Here is a 19,557-nt window from a genome sequence, read left to right as displayed (position 1 = left end):
ACCATATTCCTTCTCTGACGCCCGAACTGACATCAGGAAACTGGAAATATCAATACGGGGTTAAAAAACAGGGGGGAAAAAATCGAACTAGAAGATTCTGGAGATTTCAAGTAGTCTGAGCCGTTAGAGTGCCTTCTTGCACTCCCTGCCAGCCTTGCATTTGAGGCAGCATTATTTTATGCGGTCATATTTCTGTAGATATAAGATGATCCGTAGTGCAAGTCCCAGGGTCTGTTCATGTTGACAACACAGGCAAAATAATCCTCTTAATTTTCCATCAGCGCCTAGAAGGGTGGTGGTTTTTCTCCTGAGATAGGACCAGGGGGGGAGGCATGCCGTTTTTAGCTGAAACTTGCTGCCAAGCTGGGGACGGCAGTGGATCAGGGGGGGTCAGTTCCCAGTTTGGTAGTTTTGGGACCGGAATTTCTAAGGCTGAGCAAAACCGGTGCAGGTCAGAGCTGCAACTCTAAGGGTGGATGAGCAGCCATTTCTTCTGGCTGTAAGGCTGAATGGGAACCCCCATCTGTACATGATTTGGTTATGTTTCAATGTTGTTAGAAGAGGACGTAGCAGACGCCTCCTTTGCAGAATGACCCAGGAGAGGTCTGGCAGAATCTGGAGTTGATTTCGCTCAAACTCAATGCCCCGTTTTCTCCTGGCATGGAACATTATTTCTTCCTTTAGTCCATAATCTGTGACACAGCATATGATATCACGGGGCAGTGGAGATGATCCTTTAGGACGTAGTGCTCTATGTTCCCTATCAAGTTTGATCTGTTGAGCAGGAGGAGCGTCCATTATTTTGTCAAAAATATTCTGTAAAATCTTAGGAAGATTTTCCTCGCCGTGAGGTTTTGGCAAGCCACGAACCCTAATATTATGTCTGCGACCCCTATTGTCCAAATCCTCCAGGTGTCTTTGATAGTCACAAATTGCTTCATGTTGCGCCATAACTGTGGAATGGAGCTGAGAAATATATGTACGGGTTAGATCACGGTCATCTTCTAGGGTCTCAACTCTGTGTGAAATAAGTTGAATATCCCTCCTTACAGTCGCAATCTCCACTCTGCATGCATCACGCACTTCAGCTGTAAGCAATTTAATATCTGCTTTTGTGGGAAGTTGTTTCATATATGAGCTCCATTTATCATGAGCATCATCAGGTGCTGTAAACTCAGAGTCGGAAGAGAATTCCTGGTCTGTATTACTAGCAAATTGAGACAGGCAGGGAGTACTTGATACAACAGTCTTATTCCCTTCTGAATCTGCTACACATGGATCTTGCCTGTAGTTAGAGCCCTGACCTGGCTGTGGGATGGGAGATGTCTCCTGTGCTGCAGGCTGATCTAGTACACAGCTCTGCTTGGAATGTTCCGTTTGCATGTGTAACTCTGTGAGGTGGCAGGGGTGGACCTGAGGGGGGCTGCAGACTCTTCCGCTCCTGTCTCACATCCACACGACCCTCCAGTGTCTCAGGGGAAACTTCACTCACCGCTGTGCATAATTCCCTATGGTTCCCCTCTAATGCTCCAGGGATCTCGCCACTGCCCTCTTGTTCGTGAATAGTGGCCTTGGGCGCCATTGCTCCGTGGGCAGCTGCTGAGGCTGTAAATAAACATCCAGCGGGTCACGGTGCTGGCATTAAGTGTCATCATTCTTGTCTGTGCACGCTGAGCAGTCTTTCTGACCATAATTTATGGTTCTGGGGCTGCCTTTTCAGATAAAAAAAGTTATTTTAGGGCTGACAGGGAGCAGAACTCAGCACCATGCGTCCTACTCCATCCACTTCCGGGAATGCCCCGCGTCAACACATTTTGAGTGCTATAATTTTTCCATATTTTGGTCGACAGAGTCATGTGAGGTCTTGTTTTTTGCGGGATGAGTTGATGTTTTTATTGGTACCATTTTCGGGCAGATTACATTTTTTGATAGCTTTTTATTCCGAATTTTGTTAGGAGGAATGAACAAAAACTAGCAAATCATCAATTTCTTTTGGGTGGGCGTTTATACCGTTCCGCATTTGGTAAAATTGATAAAACAGTTTTATTCTTCGGGTTAGTACGATTACAGCGATACCTCATTTATATAATTTTTTTATGTTTTAGGGCTTTTATAGAATAAAAACTATTTTATATAAACAATAATTATTTTTGCATCACTTTATTCTGAGGGCTATAACTTTTTTTTTGCTGATGATGCTATATCGTGACTTGTTTTTTGTGGGACAAGATGATGATTTCAGCGGTACCATGTTTATTTATTTCCGTCTTTTTGATTGCGTGTTATTCCACTTTTTGTTAGGTGGTATGATGATAAAGCATTGTTTTTTGCCTTGTTTTTTTTTTTTTATGGTGTTCACTGAAGGTGTTAATTAGTGGGACAGTTTTATAGGTCGGATCGTTACAGACGCGTCGATACTAAATATGTGTACTTTTATTGTTTTTTTTTATTTACATAAAGAAATGTATTTATTGGAACAATATATTTTTTTTCTTTATTTAGGAATTTAAAAAAAAATATTTTTTTAGATTTATTTGTTTTTTTGTTTTTTTTTTTACTTTTCAACATTGTCCCAGGGTGGGACATCACTATATATTATCAGATTGCTGATCTGACACTTTGCATAGCACTGTGTCAGATCAGCGACCTGACCGGCAGTGCAGGAGGCTTGCCGGCGCCTGCTCTCAGCAGGCGCTCGCAAGCCACCTCCCTACAGGACCCAGAAGGACCCCGTGGCCATCTTGGATCCAGGGCCTGCAGGGAGGAGAAGAATGGAGGAGACCCTCAGAACAACGCGATCACATCGCGTTGTCCTGAGAGTCTCAGGGAAGCACGCAGGAGCCCCCTCTCTGCGCGACGCTTTCCTATGCCACCGCAATGCTGCGATCATGTTTGATCGCAGTGTTCCGGGGGTTAATGTGCCAGGAGTGGTCCGTGCCAGATGCCACCCAGCCCCAATCGGCCGCGCTCCCCCTGTGAGCGTGGCTGATTGGTGATGATGTACTATCCTGTCGGTGGTCATACTGGCCCATACCTCCTCGACGGGATAGTATGTCATATGTCAGAAAGGGGTTAAGCGAATAGAATTAATCCAGGATATCTATAAACAGAAAAATAGTGAAGAAACACTTAGCTAACATAAATGAATTCAAGTCTCTGGGTCCAGATGAATTACACCCCAGAGTACGGAAAGAGATAGCAGAAGAAAGTTTTGAACCATTCTCCATAATCTTTGAAAATTCTTGGAGATCAGGAGAAGTCCCAGAAGACTGGAGAAGAGCAAATGATGTTCCTATCTTCAAAAAGGGGAAGAAGGTGGACCCAGGGAACTATAGGCCGGTGAGTCTGACGTCTATACCAGGAAAGATCTTTAAACAAATTATTAACTAACATGTATGTAAGTACCTGGATAAGAATGAAGTGTTTAAACAGAGTCAGCATGGGTTTGTAACTTATAAGTCATGTCAAACTAACTTAATTTCCTTCTATGACAGAATCACTGACTGGGTGGATCAGGGAAATGCTGTAGATATAGTATATTTTGACTTCAGCAAAGCAGTTGACAAAGTATCTCACACAATCCTTATTGACAAAATGGCTAAGTATGGAATGGACAAGACAACTGTTAGGTGGATTCATAACTGCCTTAGTGATCGGACCCAAAGAGTGGTCGTAAATGGCTGCACATCCAGTTGGAAGAATGTCTCAAGTGGGGTACCACAGGGCTCTGTCCTGGGCCCTGTGTTGTTCAACATCTTTATCAATGATTTAGATGAAGGAATTGAGGGTAAACTGATTAAGTTTGCTGTTGACACAAAGCTAGGGGGATAGTTAATACTAGAGAAGAGAGAGGATTCAACAAGATATAAATAAGCTGGAGCAGTGGGCAGCAACTAACATAATGATTTTTAACAGGGAAAAGTGCAAAGTACTTCATCTGGGCAATAAAAATGAAAAAAGCATATACAGAATGGGAGGAATAGGGCTAAGCAACAGCACATGTGAAAAAGACTTGGGTATACTAATAGATCACAGACTGAACATGAGTCAACAGTGTGATGCAGCAGCAAAAAGGGCAAATACAATTCTGGGATGTATTAACAAAAGCATACAGTCTAGATCATGTGAAGTCATTATTGCCCTCTACTCCTCTTTGGTCAGACCTCATCTGGAATACTGTGTCCAGTTTTGGGCACCACATTATAAAAAAGACATCAACAAACTGGAGCAAGTTCAGAGAAGAGCGACCAGAATGGTGACTGGTCTGCAAACCATGTCCTATGAGGAACGTTTACAGGATTTGGGAATGTTTAGCTGGCAAAAAAGAAGACTGAGAGGAGACTTAATAGCTGTCTACAAATATCTCAAGGGCTGTCACATTGTAGAAGGATCATCTTTATTCTCATTTGCACAAAGAAAGATATTAGAAAAAACTTTTTGACAGTAAGGGTGATCAATGAGTGGAACAGGCTGCCACAAGAGGTGGTGAGTTCTGCTTCAATTGAAGTCTTCAAACAGAGGCTGGATAGACACCTGTCTGGGATGATTTAGTGAATGCTGCTTTGAGCAGGGAGTTGGACCAGATGACCCAGGAGGTCCCTTCCAACTCTAACATTCTATGATTCTATAACCTTGTTGTCCTGATATTAACATTGAGTTAGATAATTTGTAGGTTTCAGCATTTTTCCTGAGGTAAAATCATAATAAGTACAAGTCGTCTGTTTCTTATTTTTTGTCTGCATTATTTAATTATTCTTGTGCCGTGCATCTGTTTCTTTCCCACAAGCCTCCTATAAGTAATTTGCCAGCGGTAAAACCGATCAAGTGTAGATAACAATTCCATCAGTCCAGCTGTATCCAAAACATCTACTCAAAGTACATAGATTTAAATGCTGTATCAGCATGATTCATCATAATAAAAGAGATGTATTATAAAAGAAACTGAAGTGATACAGAAATATGCATCTCCTCATTGTATATCAATTCTAGTATTACCGTTTCCCTATGTGTAGTAATAAATACTTCAAAAGGTTTTAGGGGGAATAGTAAGCAATGCCAACACTTGAAGTAAATTATCACAGCCAATAAAACTGTGATTAGACAAGGTGTCTCTTCCTCTTCATAATATCCCATAGATTCTCTATGGGGTTAAGGTCAGACGAGTTTGCTGTCCGTTGAAGCAAAGTGATACTGTTGTTTTTAATCCAGGTATTGGTACTTTTGGCAGTGTGGACTGGTGCCAAATCCTGCTGGAGAATGAAATTTCCATCGCCAAAAAGCTTGTCGGCAGAGGGAAGAATGAAGAGCTCTAAAATTTCCTGGTAGATGGCTGCGCTGACTTTGGTCTTGATAAAACACAGTGGACCTACACCAGGAGATGACATGGCTCCCCAAACCATCACTGTTTGTGGAAACTTCACACTAGCATGGACGGGCTGGGCCAGGTGGCAGGAATGCATATGCCCCCGGACCAGTGCCTAAGCAGCTGCACAGGGCCGCTGGAGGACTGTCAGTGATTTTAATACATAGTGCACCTGTAGTGCGTGGTCGCATTATCCCGCCAGCTGGCCCTACAGACAGGCTGCAGCAGTATGTGATGAGCAGGTCAAGACTTGCGATAGGCCAAAGGTAAATTCAGCGGCCGCGGCCCCTTAAAATCTTTCTGCGGCCGCCAGCCAGTAACAGTTGGGGAGCAGCAGAGAGTAGCCGCAGCTGCAGTGGTGTTTCCAGTTGTAAGCTTTGTGCTATGTTCCTGCAGCCGCTTCTTGGAGGAGGAATATGACAGCTCCACTCCTCAGAGGCTCAAGCTGCTGGCTGCCTTCTGCTGTATATTCTGCTGTCCGGGGCCATGCAGTTCCTGCACTGCTTGGGGGTAGGCACCTTCCCATGATTCAACTCCTTCCTGTCTGCTTCACCTCCTGTGCGGGCTTCTTCATCCTGGGTGGTAAAAGGGTGTATTATTATGCCAGATTACCAGCTATCATAGACATTACTGCAGATCTCCTATTACAGGTGCAGAAATGCTGTCACTCAGGCTGTAGGGAAAGGCTTCCTCACACGTGGCGTACTCAATATTCCACTGGGTCCCGGAGGTTTGTGCACAGTGAGGAGATGTCTGGATTCTGTCTTGTGGCTGTAGCTGCTTGAACTGTCTCTGAAACCCCAGATCTGTGAGATTTCAAACAGCTGCCATGAATCTCATCATACCACAGACAGAGCGACTGACCCACAGAGCAGAATCCTGCACTGGACTGAGAACTGTGACCCTATAGCTATGTACACACTGTATGACTGTGCGTGTACATATTGATATGCATGTGTGTGGTACTGTTCAAACACTGTGTGTTGATTTGCTGAGGCACATTATTATTATTATTATTATTTATTTATATAGCACCATTGATTCCATGGTGCTGTACACGAGTAGGGGTTACATACAAGTTACAAATATCACATACAGTAAACAAACTAACAATGACGGACTGATACAGAGGGGCGAGGACCCTGCCCTTGCGGGCTTACATTCTACAGGATTATGGTGCCATTATGGTGGTATTAGTAAAGCATTCTTCATTGGTCTTAGTGAGACTGTGTCCTATTCTGTTGAGAAACTGTATGGTGGGCAAGGTGCTATGGAGGGACTGTATGGTGCTGTTAGGCCGGAGTCCCACTAGACTGTAATACGGACGAGTGCTATGCAAGAAAAAAAATCGCATAGCACTCGGACCAATGTTAATCTATGGGGCAGCTCCCATCATCCGTTTTTTCTTGTGCGTATTATACATGTGAGAGAAATCGCAGCATGCTGCGATTTGCGCCATATTACAGCCGAGACTCGCCAATGCAAGACTGTGGGTGTGAGAAAAAAACAAATTACACACGGACCATGCGTGTGACGTGCGAGAAATATGCACCGGTGTCCTTTGAAAAGCTGGCAATTCAGTGCGGTGTAAAGTAAAATTACACTGACAGGTTAAAATAGAATAGATAGAATAGATAAAATAAATGTATACACATAGTATAGATATATTATTAAATATATTTCATAAAGAGTTAGGTAGCAGAATAGCCGATAATTCAATTGTTGACTTCTGTAAAATCATTGCAGAAGCTGGGAGGATATGACACATGGTTTACAGTGGGGCAAAAAAGTATTTAGTCAGTCAGCAATAGTGCAAGTTCCACCACTTAAAAAGATGAGAGGCGTCTGTAATTTACATCATAGGTAGACCTCAACTATGGGAGACAAACTGAGAAAAAAAATCCAGAAAATCACATTGTCTGTTTTTTTAACATTTTATTTGCATATTATGGTGGAAAATAAGTATTTGGTCAGAAACAAAATTTCATCTCAATACTTTGTAATATATCCTTTGTTGGCAATGACAGAGGTCAAATGTTTTCTGTAAGTCTTCACAAGGTTGCCACACACTGTTGTTGGTATGTTGGCCCATTCCTCCATGCAGATCTCCTCTAGAGCAGTGATGTTTTTGGCTTTTCGCTTGGCAACACGGACTTTCAACTCCCTCCAAAGGTTTTCTATAGGGTTGAGATCTGGAGACTGGCTAGGCCACTCCAGGACCTTGAAATGCTTCTTACGAAGCCACTCCTTCGTTGCCCTGGCGGTGTGCTTTGGATCATTGTCATGTTGAAAGACCCAGCCACGTTTCATCTGCAATGCCCTTGCTGATGGAAGGAGGTTTGCACTCAAAATCTCACGATGCATGGCCCCATTCATTCTTTCATGTACCCGGATCAGTCGTCCTGGCCCCTTTGCAGAGAAACAGCCCCAAAGCATGATGTTTCCACCACCATGCTTTACAGTAGGTATGGTGTTTGATGGATGCAACTCAGTATTCTTTTTCCTCCAAACACGACAAGTTGTGTTTCTACCAAACAGTTCCAGTTTGGTTTCATCAGACCATAGGACATTCTCCCAAAACTCCTCTGGATCATCCAAATGCTCTCTAGCAAACTTCAGACGGGCCCGGACATGTACTGGCTTAAGCAGTGGGACACGTCTGGCACTGCAGGATCTGAGTCCATGGTGGCGTAGTGTGTTACTTATGGTAGGCCTTGTTACATTGGTCCCAGCTCTCTGCAGTTCATTCACTAGGTCCCCCCGCGTGGTTCTGGGATTTTTGCTCACCGTTCTTGTGATCATTCTGACCCCACGGGGTGGGATTTTGCGTGGAGCCCCAGATCGAGGGAGATTATCAGTGGTCTTGTATGTCTTCCATTTTCTAATTATTGCTCCCACTGTTGATTTCTTCACTCCAAGCTGGTTGGCTATTGCAGATTCAGTCTTCCCAGCCTGGTGCAGGGCTACAATTTTGTTTCTGGTGTCCTTTGACAGCTCTTTGGTCTTCACCATAGTGGAGTTTGGAGTCAGACTGTTTGAGGGTGTGCACAGGTGTCTTTTTATACTGATAACAAGTTTAAACAGGTGCCATTACTACAGGTAATGAGTGGAGGAAAGAGGAGACTCTTAAAGAAGAAGTTACAGGTCTGTGAGAGCCAGAAATCTTGATTGTTTGTTTCTGACCAAATACTTATTTTCCACCATAATATGCAAATAAAATGTTAAAAAAACAGACAATGTGATTTTCTGGATTTTTTTCTCTCAGTTTGTCTCCCATAGTTGAGGTCTACCTATGATGTAAATTACAGACGCCTCTCATCTTTTTAAGTGGTGGAACTTGCACTATTGCTGACTGACTAAATACTTTTTTGGCCCACTGCACATACAGTAAATCTTTGCATATCAGTTAGATTTATATATGTCCCTGACTAATAATGTCAGTACTATGTGTGGGTTAAATTTTGGAGATTTAGTGATAATTAACAAATTTATTCAGGGAAAAAAATTGCGTGGGCTTCCGCGCAATTTTCTTCACCGAGAGGGAAAGCCAGTGACTGAGGGCAGATTTTAATACCCTAGAGAGGGTCCATGGTTATTGGGCCCCCTCTGGCTAAAAACATCTGCCCCAGCCACCCCAGAAAAGGTACATCTGTAGGATGTGCCTATTCTGGCACTTAGCCTCTCTCTTCCCATTGCCCTGTGGCGGTGGCATATGGAGTAATAAGGGGTTAATGTCACCTTGCTATTGTAAGGTGACATTAAGCCCGGTTAATAATGGAGAGGTGTCAATAAGACACCTATCTATTATTGATCCAATAGTATGGAAGATTTAAAAAAATACACACACATTAAGAATAAAGTCTTTTAACCCCTTTACCCCCAAGGGTGGTTTGCACGTTAATGACCGGGGCAATTTTTACAATTCTGACCACTATCCCTTTATGAGGTTATAACTCTGGAACGCTTCAAGGGATCCTAATGATTCTGACAATGATTTCTTGAGACATATTGTACTATACGATAGTGGTAAAATTTCTTTGATACTACCTGCGTTTACTTGTGAAAAAAATGGAAATTTGGCGAAAATTTTGAAAATTTCGCAATTTTCCAACTTTTAATTTTTATGCCCTTAAATCACAGAGATATATCACACAAAATACTTAATACGTAGCATTTCCCACATGTCTACTTTACATCAGCACAATTTTGGAACCAAAAATTTTTTTGTTAGGGAGTTATAAGGGTTAAAAGTTTACCGGCATTTTCTCATTTTTACAACACCATTTTTTTTAGGGACCACATCACATTTGAAATCACTTTGAGAGGTCTATATGATAGAAAATACCCAAGTGTGGCAACATTCTAAAAACTGCACATCTCAAGGTACTCAAAACCACATTCAAGTAGTTTATTAATCCTTCAGGTGTTTCACAGGAATTTTTGGAATGTTTAAAAAAAATGAACATTTCACTTTTTTGACAAAAAATTTCATTCAGTTCCAATTTGTTTTATTTTACCAAGGGTAACAGGAGAAATTGGACCCCAAAAGTTGTTGTCCAATTTGTCCTGAGTACGCTGATACCCTATATGTTGGGGTAAACCGCTGTTTGGGGGCATGGCCGAAATCGGAAGGGAAGAAGTGCCATTTGACTTTTCAATGCAAAATTGGCTGGAATTGAGATGGGACGCCATGTCGCGTTTGGAGAGCCCTTGATGTGCCTAAACATTGAAACCCCCCACAAGTGACAGCATTTTGGAAAGTAGACCCCCTAAGGAAGTTATATACATGTGTTGTCCAATTTGTCCTGAGTACGCTGATACCCCATTTGTGGGGAAGAACCACCGTTTGGGCACATGACAGAGCTCGGAAGGGAAGGCGCGTCATTTGGAATGCAGACTTAGATGGATTGGTCTGCAGGTGTCACGTTTCATTTGCAGAGTCCCTAATGTACCTACACAGTAGAAACCCTCCCAAGTGACCCCATATTGGAAACTAGACCCCCCAAGGAACTTATCTAGATGTGTTGTGAGAACTTTGAACCCTCAAGTGTTTCTCTACAGTTTATAACGCAGAGCCGTGAAAATAAAAAATTATTTTTTTTTCCACAAAAATTATTTTTTAGCCCCCGGTTTTGTATTTTCCCAAGGGTAACAGGAGAAATTGGTCCCCAAAAGTTGTTGTCCAATTAGTCCTGAGTACGCTGATACCCCATATGTTGGGGTAAAGTCTTGTTTGGGCACACGGGAGAGCTCAGACGGGAAGGAGCCTAAACAGTGGAAACCCCCCAATTCTAACTGAAACCCTAACCCAAACACACCCCTAACCCTAATCCCAAACATAACCCTCATCACACCCCTAACCCTAATCCCAACCGTAAATGTAATCCAAACCCTAACTTTAGCCCCAACCCTAGCCCTAACTTTAGCCCCAACCCTAACCCTAACTTTAGCCCTAACCCTAACTTTAGCCCCAACCCTAACTTTAGCCCCAAGCCTAACCCTAACTTTAGCCCCAACCCTAACCCGAACTTTAGCCCCAACCCTATGCCTAACCCTAACTTTAGCCCCAACCATAACTCTAATGGGAAAATGGAAATAAATATTTTTTTTTAAATTTTATTATTTTTCCCTAACTAAGGGGGTGATGAGGGTGGTTTGATTTAAGCTTATAGCATTTATTGGCAGATTTTTATGATTGGCAGCCGTCACACACTAAAAGATGCTTTTTATTGCAAAAAATAGCTTTTGCGTCTCCACATTTTGAGAGCTATAATTTTTCCATGTTTTGGTTCACAGAGTCATGTGAGGTCTTGTTTTTTGCGGGACGAGTTGATGTTTTTTGATCGCTTTTTACTCCGATTTTTGTGAGTTAGAATGAATAAAAACCAGCTATTCATGAATTTCTGTTGGGGGGGCGGTTATACCGTTCCACGTTTGGTAAAATTGATAAAGCAGTTATATTCTTCGGGTCAGTACGATTACAGCGATACCTCATTTATATCACTTTTTATGTTATAATAATTTTTTTTGCATCGCTTTGTTCTGAGGACTATAACTTTTTTATTTTTTCGTTGATGATGCTGTATGGCAGCTCGTTTTTTGCAGGACAAGATGATGTTTTCAGCGGTACCATGGTTACTTATATCAGTCTTTTTGATCGCGTGTTATTCCACTTTTTCTTTGGCAGTATGATAATAAAGCGTTGTTTTTTTTGCTTGTAATCACTGAAGGGGTTAACTAGGGGGACAGTTATATAGGACGCGGCAATACTAAATATGTTTACTTTTAGATAAAGAGATGTATTTATTGGGACAATATATATATATATTTTTTTTCTTTCTTTATTTAGGATTTTTCTTTCTTTACACATGTAAATATATATATATTTTTTACTTCTTTACTTTGTCCCCGGGGGGGGGTGGGACATGACTAGTGTTGAGCGATACCTTCTGATATCCAAAAGTATCGGTATCGGATTGGATCGGCCGATATTAAAAAATATCGGATATCGCCGATACCGATACCCGATACCAATGCAAGTCAATGGGACCAAAATATCGGAATTAAAATAAACTCTTTCTTTCCTTGTAGGTTAATTCTACATGAAGGAAAACATCTAAAAATAATGTAGGATGTATTGGGGGAGGTGGAGGAGGGAGGAGACATTAAAGGCATAGAGGTTTAGCCCAATCAAATGGAATAGCAGGAATTAATTTTTTTTTTAAGACGATCAGAGTTACAAAGCTATTGACTGTTACAATTTTTTATATTTAGTCAAATATTTTTGTTTCACTACTTCCATGCTGTTCACCTTCTTTTTAACTTCTCCCACACTTTCTTCCTCATCATTCTCAGCAGCATCATCTTTTCCATCAACGTCTCCTTCACCTTATTCATCTTCTTCTTCTTCACATTCTTCGTATTATTTTTTTTTACATTCTTCATATTCTTTTTATTCAACTATTATTCTTCTTCATAATCATATTCTTATTTGTGACAGCCAGGCCTTCCTGTAGTTGTTATCTATAAAAGTTTGAAGATTACACCTTCTGTTCTACCTTTCACAAAAGATTTACAACAGGATTTGTCCGCATTCAGTTTGGCCTGCAGCAGCAGGTTTTTCCAGGGGCACCACGAGGAGGAACGGACTCACCCCCATACACTGCTTAGTCTTCTTCTGCTTATAATTTAGATAATATCTTTTGCTCTGATTTTTAGTCTTATGCTTAATGTTCTTCTGCTTTTTGTTCTGCAGCTTCTTGTTCTTCTGCTTCTCGGTCTTCAGGGTTGTCATCTTTAGGGTCTTGAACTTGGAAATGTAGCAGAAGGTACAAGAGCAAAAGACACTGCTGAGAAACAGCAGACGGTACTGGAACCCGGATGGCTAGCCGAAGGTGCAAGAGCCAATGGAACTACCAAGGACCAGCTGACGTTACTGGAACCCAGTTACTAAGCAGGAGGTACCCGTGCCAGAAGGCACTATCAAGGACCACCTGACGTTGGTGGAATTCGGATACCCAGAAGGAGGCACCTAAGCCAAAGGCTCTGCCCGGAACCAGCTGACGGTACTGGAACCAGGATGGGGAGCAGAAGGTACAAGAGCAAAAGACACTGCCGAGAACCAGCTGACGGTACTGGAACCCGGATGGCTAGCCAAAGGTATAAGAGCCAATGGAACTACCGAAGACCAGCTGATGGTACTGGAACCTGGTTACTAAGCAGGAGATACCCGTGCCAGAAAGCACTACCAAGGACAACCTGACGTTGGTGGAACTCGGATACCCAGAAGGAGGCACCTAAGTCAAAGGCTCTGCCCGGAACCAGCTGACAGTACTGGCACCAGGATGGGCAGGAGGGACTACCCGTGACAAAGACACTTCTGAACAGCAACAGGCGGTGTTGGAGCCCAGGGAATCCAGCAGAAGCAGAGTATAGGCTGAGGCCTAATTGGAGCCAGTTGAAAGGGAACCTTTAACCCCCAAAGGTGTTTGCAACTAAAAGAGCCTCCTTGTGCGGCACTAATGCTGCACAAGGAAAATGTGCCTCTTTTCATTATGCTCCTTGTACACGCTGAAGTTAACAGTTATAAAATGTGTCCTCTCATACCCTGAAACCGTCACGGAGGTGGGACTTTCCTTCTTAATGAGATGCAGCACAGCTATCATTCACACCCTCTTGGTGCCGTGCGCCGCCTCCTCAGCATTGTTTGAATCTGTCCCGGAGCCTGCGCTGTTATGTTATCCTTTGGCCATGCGCAGTTAGCGCTGCCCGTCTTCAGACATTATTTATAGTCAGGCTGGCTGAGCCTGTGCGACTGCCCTGCCAGAGATCCTGCCCCGCCGTGTCTTCTGATTTACTCACACTGCGGGCCTGGGATTCATGGGCTTCCGCAGTGCATATCTTCGCCTCTCACTCATCTCCTTCCACCTTCTTCAGACTGTGCCGCGCCAGTTGATCCCAAATTGCATGCCACGGCCGTGACGTGGCACAGTCAGAAGAAGGCGGAAGGAGATGAGTGAGGCGAATAAATGCACTGCACATGCCCATGAATCACAGGCCCGCAGTGTGAATAAATCTGAAGACACTGTGGGCCTGGTATTCAAGGGCATCCACTGTGTATATCTTCACCTCTCACTCTTCTCCTTCCGCCTTCTTCAGACTGTGCCGTGCCAGCTGATCCCAAATTGCATGCCACGGCCATCACGCGGCAGAATCAGAAGAAGGCAGAAGGAGATGAGTGAGAGGCGAAGATATGCACTGGGCATGCCCATGAATTACAGCCCCGCAGTGTCAATAAATATGAAGACACTGCGGGGCGTGATCTCGGGTAGGGTGGCAGCACTGGCGCAGCCAGCCTGACAACAAATGATGTCTGAAGACAGACAGCACTAACTGCGCAGGGCCAAGAGACAACATAACAGCGCAGGCTCTGGGACAGATTCAAACAATGCTGAGGAGGCGGCGCACGGCGCCAAGGGGGAGTGAATGACAGCTGTGCTGCGTCTCATTAAGAAGGAAAGTCCAGCCTTCAGGACGGTTTCAGGGTATGAGGGGACACATTTTATAAGTGTTAACTTCAGCGTGTGCAAGGAGCATAATGAAAATAGGCACCTTTTCCTTGTGCAGCATTAGTGCCGCACAAGGTGGCTCTTTTAGTTACAAACGCCTTGGAGGGGGGACAGGTTCCCTTTAATATCTGTTGTTGTGTCAGCGTGGTGGTCGCAAGACACATTGCCGTCTACACAGCAGGGGAACAGCTGGCGTTACTGAACCCCACTGACACATGAGCGAGTGGTTTTCTCTGTGCAGCCAGCACTTCCGAGCACCAACTAGTGGTATTGGAGCCCAGGGAATCCAGGAGGAGCAGGGTGTAGGCTGAGGCCTGCACTGTAGGCAGTTTAATATCTGTTGTTGTGTCTGCGTGGCGGTCGCAGGACACATTGCCAGCTACACAGCAGGGGAACAGCTGGCATTACTGAACCCCACTGACACATGAGCGAGTGTTTTTCTCTGTGCAACCAGCACTTCCGAGCACCAACTGGCGGTATTGGAGCCCAGGGAATCCAGGAGGAGCAGAGTGTAGGCCGAGGCCTGCACTGGACGCAGTTTAATGTCTGTTGTTGTGTCTGCGTGGCAGTCGCAGGACACGTTGCCGGCAACACAGCAGGGGAACAGCTGGCGTTACTGAACCCCACTGACACAGTGGCGAGTGTTTTTCTCTATGCAGCCAGCACTTCCGAGCACCAACTGGCAGTATTGGAGCCCAGGGAATCCAGGAATAGCAGAGTGTAGGCCGAGGCCTGCACTGGAGGCAGTTTAATATCTGTTGTTGTGTCTGCGTGGCGGTCGCAGGTCACATTGCCGGCTACACAGCAGGGGAACAGCTGGCGTTACTGAACCCCACTGACACAGTGGCGAGTGTTTTTCTCTGTGCAGCCAGCACTTCCCAGCACCAACTGGTGGTATTGGAGCCCAGGGAATCCAGGAGGAGCAGAGTGTAAGCCAAGGCCTGCACTGGAGGCAGTTTAATGTCTGTTGTTGTGTCTGCGTGGCGGTCGCAGGACACGTTGCCGGCTACACAGCAGGGGAACAGCTGGCGTTACTGAACCCCACTGACCAAGTGGCAAGTGTTTTTCTCTGTGCAGCCAGCACTTCAGAGCACCAACTGGCGGTATTGGAGCCCAGGGAATCCAGGAGGAGCAGAGTGTAGGCCGAGACCTGCACTGGACGCAGTTTAATATCTGTTGTTGTGTCTGCGTGGCAGTCGCAGTACATGTTGCTGGCTACACAGCAGGGGAACAGCTGGCGTTACTGAACCCCACTGACACAGTGGTGAGTGTTTTTCTCTGTGCAGCCAGCACTTCCAAGCACCAACTGGCGGTATTGGAGCCCAGGGAATCCAGGAGGAGCAGAGTGTAAGCCAAGGCCTGCACTGGAGGCAGTTTAATGTCTGTTGTTGTGTCTGCGTAGCGGTCGCAGGACACGTTGCCCGCTACACAGCAGGGGAACAGCTGGCATTACTGAACTCTACTGACACAGTGGCAAGTGTTTTTCTCTGTGAAGCCAGCACTTCCGGGCAACAACTGGCGGTGTTGAAGCCCAGGGAAAGCAGGAGGAGCAGACTTTATTTTTTGCCGCACACACAGCAGGGGAGCAGCTGACATTACTGAACCCCACTAACACAGGAGCAAGTGTTTTTCTCTGTGCAGACAGCACTTCCGGGCAACAACTGGCAGTGTTGAAGCCCAGGGAAAGCAGGAAGAGCAGACTTTAGCTTTTGCCGCACACACAGCAGGGGAACAGCTGGCGTTACTGAACCCCAATAACAGAGGAGCAACTATTGACTGTGCAGACAGCACTTCCAGGCAACAACTGGCGGTGTTGAAGCCCGGGGAAAGCAGGAGAAGCAGAGTGTAGGCCGAGGCCTAAGGGTATGTGCACACGTCAGGATTTCTTGCAAAAATTCTCCTGACAAAAAACAAACATTTCTGCCAGAAATCCGCATGCTTTTTTTTGCGTTTTTTCATGCGTTTTTTACGCGTTTTTGGCGCGTTTATTCCCAAATGCATAGAATAGCGAGAAAAACGCAGAAAAGCCGCAAAATTAATGAACATGTTGCTTTTTTTTACCGCGGTGCATTTTTTTCCGCATGAATCCCTGCCCATGAATCCCAGGCCTGCAGTGTGATTAAATCAGAAGACACTGCGAGGCGGGATCTCGGGCAGCGCGGCCGCACAGGCACAGTCCGCCTGACACCAAATGATGTCAGAAGACCGGCAGCGCTAACTGCGCATGGCCAAGATTGAACATAACAGTGTAGGCTACGGGACAGATTCAAACAACGCTGAGGAGGCGGCGCCTGGCGCCAAGGTGGTAGGAATGACGGCTGAGTTGTGTCTCATTAGGAAGGAAAGTTCCACCTCCGGGCCATTTTCACGGTGTGAGGGGACACATTTTATACAGTTAGGTCCATATATATTTGGACAGAGACAACATTTTTCTAATTTTGGTTCTAGACATTACCACAATGAATTTTAAACAAAACAATTTCAGTGCAGTTGAAGTTCAGACTTTCAGCTTTCATTTGAGGGTATCCACATTAAAATTGAATGAATGGTTTAGGAGTTTCAGCTCCTTAACATGTGCCACCCTGTTTTTAAAGGGACCAAAAGTAATTGGACAGATTCAATAATTTTAAATAAAATGTTCATTTTTAGTACTTGGTTGAATATCCTTTGTTGGCAATGACTGCCTGAAGTCTTGAACTCATGGACATCACCAGACGCTGTGTTTCCTCCTTTTTGATGCTCTGCCAGGCCTTCACTATGGTAGTTTTCAGATGCTGTTTGTTTGTGGGCCTTTCTGTCTGAAGTTAGTCTTTAACAAGTGAAATGCATGCTCAATAGGGTTGAGATCAGATGACTGACTTGGCCATTCAAAAATATTCCACTTCTTTGCTTTAATAAACTCCTGGGTTGCTTTGGCTTTATGTTTTGGGTCATTGTCCATCTGTAGTATGAAACGACGACCAATCAGTTTGGCAGCATTTGGCTGGATCTGAGCACACAGTATGGCGGCTCTGAATACCTCAGAATTCATTCGGCTGCTTCTGTCCTGTGTCACATCATCAATAAACACTAGTGACCCAGTGCCACTGGCAGCCATGCATGCCCAAGCCATCACACTGCCTCCGCCGTGTTTTACAGATGATGTGGTATGCTTTGGATCATGAGCTGTACCACGCCTTCGCCATACTTTTCTCTTTCCATCATTCTGGTAGAGGTTGGTCTTGGCTTCATCTGTCCAAAGAATGTTCTTCCAGAACTGTGCTGGCTTTTTTAGATGCTATTTAGCAAAGTCCAGTCTAGCGTTTTTATTCTTGGTGCTTTAGAGTGGCTTGCACCGTGCAGTGATCCCTCTGTATTTACTTTCATGCAGTCTTCTCTTTATGGTAGATTTGGATATTGATACGCCTACCTCCTGGAGAGTGTTGTTCACTTGGTTGGCTGTTGTGAAGAGGTTTCTCTTCACCATGGAGATAATTCTGCGATCATCCACCACTGTTGTCTTCCATGGGCGCCCAGGTCTATTTGCATTGATGAGTTCACCAGTGCTTGCTTTCTTTCTTTCTCAGGATGTACCAAACTGTAGATTTTGCCACTCCTAATATTGTAGCAATTTCTCGGAAGGGTTTTTTCTGTTTTCGCAGCGTAAGGATGGCTTGTTTCACCTGCATGAAGAGCTCCTTTGACCGCTTGTTTACTTCACAGCAAAACCTTCCAAATGCAAGCACCATACCTCAAATCAACTCCAGGCCTTTTATCTGCTTAATTGAGAGTGACATTGCGAAGGGATTGCCCACATCTGTCCATCAAATAGCTTTGGAGTCAATTGTCCAATTACTTTTGGTCCCTTTAAAAACAGGGTGGCACATGTGAAGGAGCTGAAACTCCTAAACCCTTCATCCAATTTTAATGTGGATACCCTCTAATGAAAGCTGAAAGTCTGATCTTCAACTGCATCTGAATTGTTTTGTTTAAAATTCATTGTGGTAATGTCTATAACCAAAATTAGAAAAATGTTGTCTCTGTTCAAATATATATGGACCTAACTGTAAGTGTTAAGTTCAGCGTGTGCAAGGAGCATAACTAAAAGAGCCACAATTTCCTTGTGCAGCATTACTGCTGCACAAGGTGGCTCTTTCAATAACAAACGCCTGGGGGTGGGGACAGGTTGCCTTAAATTTCAGATGTAGTGTCAGCATGGAGATAGCAGGACACATTGCCGGCTACACAGCTGGGGATCAGTTCATGTTACTGAAACCCAATAACACAGGGTCATGTGTTTTGACTGTGCAGACGGCACTTCTGAGCAGCAACTGGCGGTGTTGGAGCCCAGGGATTACAGTTCAGGTGGTAGAAACATGAACGCAACAGGAGACCTGGATACTGTAGCCAACCAATTTTTTTTCTGGAAGAGGAGTTGCAAATTCCTGCGAGATCCAGGCCTTGTTCAGTTTCAGAAAAGTAAGCCAGTCAACGTTATCGGAGGATAGTCGCATGCGACGGTCTGTTAGTACACCACCTGTGGCACTAAAGACGCGTTCCGATAAAACACTAGCAGCAGGGCAAGCCGTGCCTCCAATGCATACTGGCTAAGCTCTGGCCATGTATCCAGCTTAGAGACCCAAAACTTGAAGGGAGAAGAGCCGTCTGGGAGTACACTGAGAGGGCTAGCCATGTAGTCTGTCACCATCTGACGGAAACGTTGCCTCCTGCTGACTGGAGCCGTCTGTGATGGTGTAGACATTTGTGGCGGGCACACAAAAGTTTGCCACAGTTGGGCCATACTGGTCTTGCCTTGTGCTGAGGCACTGCTTCTGCTCCCTGTTTGTGCTGACCTTCCTCCACTGCCTCGACGCACTGAGCTGCTTTGTAAAGCACTAGCAGCACTGCTCTCAGTTGGACAGGAGAAGATGATGGAATGCACCAGTGTGTCTATGCACTCCCACATTTTATGCTCCCGGTTCAACGGTGTTATGAGGTTTTGTAAGTTGTCCCGGTAGCGCGGATCTAGGAGGGTGTACACCCAATAATCAGCCGTGTTGAGAATGTGGGCGATGCGGCGGTCGTTTTTCAGGCACTGCAGCATGAAATCAACCATGTGCTGCAGACTGCCAACTGGCAAAGAAACGT

The sequence above is a fragment of the Ranitomeya imitator genome, chromosome 5 (genome assembly GCF_032444005.1).
Source record: "Ranitomeya imitator isolate aRanImi1 chromosome 5, aRanImi1.pri, whole genome shotgun sequence".
Classification (NCBI taxonomy): domain Eukaryota; kingdom Metazoa; phylum Chordata; class Amphibia; order Anura; family Dendrobatidae; genus Ranitomeya; species Ranitomeya imitator.
Note: the sequence above shows the minus strand (reverse complement) of the source record.